Below are 4,491 nucleotides of genomic sequence, written 5' to 3'. Positions count from 1 at the left end.
CAGTCTAACCCTAACACACACCCCCCGCCGCTGTCTATGTATCTGGACCCGAATAAGGGACTGAATTTTGGGCTGGGATTATAGATAGAAATCTTTCTTGGGCCACCCCATGCCATGCCTCTGTGGCACTGGGGGACTCTTCTGGAGATCTCTGACCAAAGACCTGCGTGGCCTAAAGCACGCTTTGGCCATGCCAGGCTGCCAACTGATAGCCCCCCAGCCACTGAGCTAAATATAAGGACCCGAATAAAGTTCTGGATTTTGGGCTGGGATTATACCTATAAATCCTTCTATGGCCACCCCACACCAGAGGACTCTCCCGGACACACCTGTGGCACCAGAGGACTCTCCTGGGCACCTCTGACTACGGTCTTGCCTGGTCCAAAGAGAGCTTTGGACTAAGCACCAATTTACTCCCCATCCTCATGTGCTATTTACATTGCTACCAATAAGGAGCTGCCCTTCTGCTGGGATCAAGGGGCAAAACCCTCATGGAATCATCCAAAAACATGTCCCCACTACCAAGAGAGCCTCCTGAAGAAATTTGAGCATGTCCCTGCTCAATGCAATGCTGGCTTTTTTAGTGTAAGCCTGCCAGTTGACACCCAACCTTTAAGACCTTTATGTTGCTGTTCCACCAGGCACTGGATGGCAGGACAAACGTCTGCATGGAAATATAGGGCATCGGTACATGTGACGCACCTCTGTTCTGACACACAGTATTGGGTACGTGTCAGAGCAGACTTGATTAATTGAGTCTGCTGCCAGTCTGCTGAAGTGTGCTAATTAGTGCGCTCCAGCAGCCTCTGCATTGTGTGTATTCAGTTCACTGTCCCCATGTTTTAAACTGGCAGCGGCATCACTTTAACTAAAACTTTTCTAACAAGCTTTGTTAAAGTGCCCCGGCCATGATTTTGAAGCATGGGATGCTGACTACATGTGACACTGCAGGCAATTTAATTAGAGTGGCTCTCAGAGCCATTCTTTTTAAAGCAGGCCTTCTCCCCACCTGGGACTATGTGTATAGAGGCCCCTAAGGATTTTTCAGCAGCTTTTCACACTTATCTCCAGCCGCCACCCAGGAACTTGGTAAAGTAACTTAAAACTGGGTGTTGAAATTTAAAGCAACCTGCTCACTCACCAGCAAATGTTAAATTAAAACACGTTTATTACAAGGGAAAGGGGGAACAGTGGTACTCCCTGAGCAAATCCTAAACTATTAACCTTTAACTGTAGCTCAAAATGGATCAGAGTCACAGTCAGTGGCAAACCAACCGGGGGAGCTCCCTCCTAGGCAAGTCACTTGGGAAGGAAGTCTCACCCATGGCTGACATCTAGGGACTCTACAACCTGCAGTCCCAAAGAAATTCCTTATTTAAACCTGTATACTTAGTGCAGTGCGCATGAGGGCTGCCAGTTAGCAGCCTGGCATGAACAAACCACAGTCAGGGCCAGGCAAGACTCTGGTCAGGGGTGTCCAGGATAGTCCTCCGGTGCCACAGAGGCATGGCGTGGGGTGGCCCAAAGAGGATTTCCTGTCGTCATCCCAGTCCAAAACCTAGTTCCTTATTCGGGCCCACATACATAGTACAGTGTCTGGAGGAGCTATCAGCTGGTAGCCTGGCATAGCCAACCTGTGTCTTGGGCACGACAGGACTCTGGTCAGAAATAACCAAGAGAGTCCCCTGGTGCCACAGGGGCATGTTGTGATGTGGCCCAAAATGGATTTCCAACCATAATCCCAGCCCAAATTCCAGTTCTTACTCAAACCCATGTATTTAGTACTGTGGCTGGGGGGAGCTGTTAGCTGGCATCCTGGCAGGGCCAAACCATGCATCGGGCTGGGCAAGCTCTGGTCAGGAAACGTCTGGGGGAGTCTGCCAGTGCCAGAGAGTCATAGCGCCGAGTGGCCCAACAAGGATTTCCATCTCTAATCCTAGTTCAAAACCCACCTCCTTATTCAGGCCCATATACTTGGTACAGTGTCTGGGGAGACTGTCAGTTGGCACCCTGGCACAGTCAAATCCTTTCCTGGGCCAGGCAGGACTCGGGTCAGAGATAACCAGGAGAGTCCCCCAGTGCAACAGAGGTATGGTGTAGGGTGGCCCAAGAAGGATTTCAGGCTATAATCCCAGCCCAAAGGCCAGTTCCTTATTCAAGGCATTATACTTAGTACAGTGGGAATGGGGGGCTGTCAGTTGGCAGCCTGGTACAGCCAAGCCACACTTTGGGCCAGGCAAGACTCTGGTCAGAAATGTCCAGAAGAGTCCCCCAGGGACACACAGGCATGGTGTCAGGTGGCCCAAAAAGCATTTCCATCTGTAATCTCAGCCCAAAATGCCAGTTTCTTATTCAAGCCCATACACTTAGTACACTGTGAAAGGGGGGCTGTTAGTTGGCAGCCAGGAATGGCCAAGTCGCGCTTTGGGCTGGCCAAGACTCTGGTCAGATCTGTCTAGAGAGTCCCCTAGTGCCACAGAGGCATGGTGTGGGGTGGCCCAAAAAGCATTTCTGTCTCTAATCTCAGCCCCAAACCAGTTCCCATATACATAACACAGTGGCTGTGGTGCTGTCAGTTGGCAGCCTGGCATGGCCAAGCCGCGCTTTAAGCCAGGCAAGACTCTAGTCAGAGATGTTCAGGAGAGACCCCCTTTGGCAAAGAGGCATGCCACGGGGTAGCCCACGAAGGATTTCTAACCATAATCCCAGCCCAAAATCCAGTTCCCTATTTTGGCTCCTTATACTTAGCACAGTAGCGGGGGGGGGGGGGGGCTGTCAGGTGGCAGCCGAGCACAGCCAAACCGCACTTTGGGCTGGGCAAGTCTCAGGTTAGATATGCCCAGGAGAGTCCCCCCCACCACGCTGCCCCCAACCCTGACCACAGAGTCATGGTGTCAGGTGGCCCAGAAAGGATTTCAATCTGTTATCTCAGCCCAAATGTCAGTTCCTTATTCAATCCTATGCATTTAGTACAGTGAAAATGGGGGGCTGTCAGTTGGCAGCCTGGCATGACCAAGCCACACTTTGGACAGGGCAAGACTCTGGTCAGATGTCCAGGAGAGTCCCCCAGTGCCATAGACTCATGGTGTGGGGTAGCCAAAGAAGCATTTCCATCTCTGATCCCAGCCCAGAAACCAGTTCCTAATTCAAACCCATATACTTAGTACAGTAGCTGGGGGTGGGGGGGACTGTTAGTAGGCAGCCTGGCACAGCCAAACCATGCTTTGGGTCAGGCAAGCCTCTAGTCAGAGATGTCCAAGAGAGTCCCCTGGTGCCACAAAGTCATAGTTTGGGGTGGCCCAAATGGACTTTCAGCCATAATCTAAGACCAAAAACCAATTCCTTATTCAAGCCCATATACTTAGTACAGTGGCTGGGGGTGGGAGGCTGTCACATGGACACCTGGCACAAACAAACTGTGCTTTGGGGCAGGAAAGACCCTGTTCAGAGATGTCCAGGAGAGGCCCCCGGTGGCAGAGAGGTTTGCCTTAGGGTGGCCCAAGAAGGATTTCTAGGCCAGCCCAAACCCCAACCAAATCTAAACCCAAAATCCAGTTCCTTATTCAGGTCCTTATACTTAGCACAGTGGCTGGGGGGGCTGTAAATTGGCACCCTGGCATGGCCAAACTGTGCTTCAGGCCGGGCAAGTCTCTGGCCAGAGCTGTCTGGGAGAGTCCGCAGGTGGTACAGCGGCACAGTGTGGGGTGGCCCAAAAAAGATTCCCAACCATAAACCCAGCCAAAACCGGCTCCTTATTCAAAGCATTATACTTAGTACAGTAGGCGTGGGGGGTTGCCAGTTAGCAGCCTGGCAGGAACAAGCCGCACTTTGGGCTGGGCAAGACCCTGGCCAGAGATGTCCAGGAGTCCCCCGGTACCACAGAGGTATGCCATGGGGTGGCCCAAACAGGATTTCTAGCCATAATCCCAGCCCAAAAACCAGTTCCTTATTCGAGCCGTTATACTTAATACAGTGGGCCATGGGGGCTGTCGGTTGGCAGCCTGGCTTGGCCAAACCGTGCTTTGAGCCGGGCAGGACAGGTTCTTTGGGACAGTCTCCCAGTGGCATCGACAGGAAGTTTGGGGTTGACCAAGAAGTATTTTGCCCCATAATCCCATCCTAATCTGACCTTCATTTAGGGCTCTGTACTTGATGCAGGATATTATTTTACATATTAATTACTACATATGCATAGTTAATAAAATTCTCTCTCTTTAGGATGTGTAATTCATTAATAACAAGCTTTTTGGGGGCACAGATTAGCTTTGAAAAAGGAACTGAGAATAAGCAACCAACTGCAGCCTCACTGATGCAGACACCATCCCTAAGGAAACGATGGCAAACTCCTCTTCCCACGGGAGGCGCCACAGCCGTTCAGACCTGCAAATCGGCCGTTTCCTAAATTTTGCGCTCTGGGCTTTGCAGTCCAGACAAGGGTCTTCGGCTGCAGCAGTTAGCAACGCTGCAGTGCAACAAAGCAGCCGGTGACCC

The sequence above is a fragment of the Alligator sinensis genome, unplaced genomic scaffold (genome assembly GCF_000455745.1).
Source record: "Alligator sinensis unplaced genomic scaffold, ASM45574v1 scaffold675_1, whole genome shotgun sequence".
Lineage (NCBI taxonomy): Eukaryota > Metazoa > Chordata > Crocodylia > Alligatoridae > Alligator > Alligator sinensis.
The sequence above is the reverse complement of the archived record's forward strand: the minus strand, read 5'-3'. Positions refer to the sequence as shown.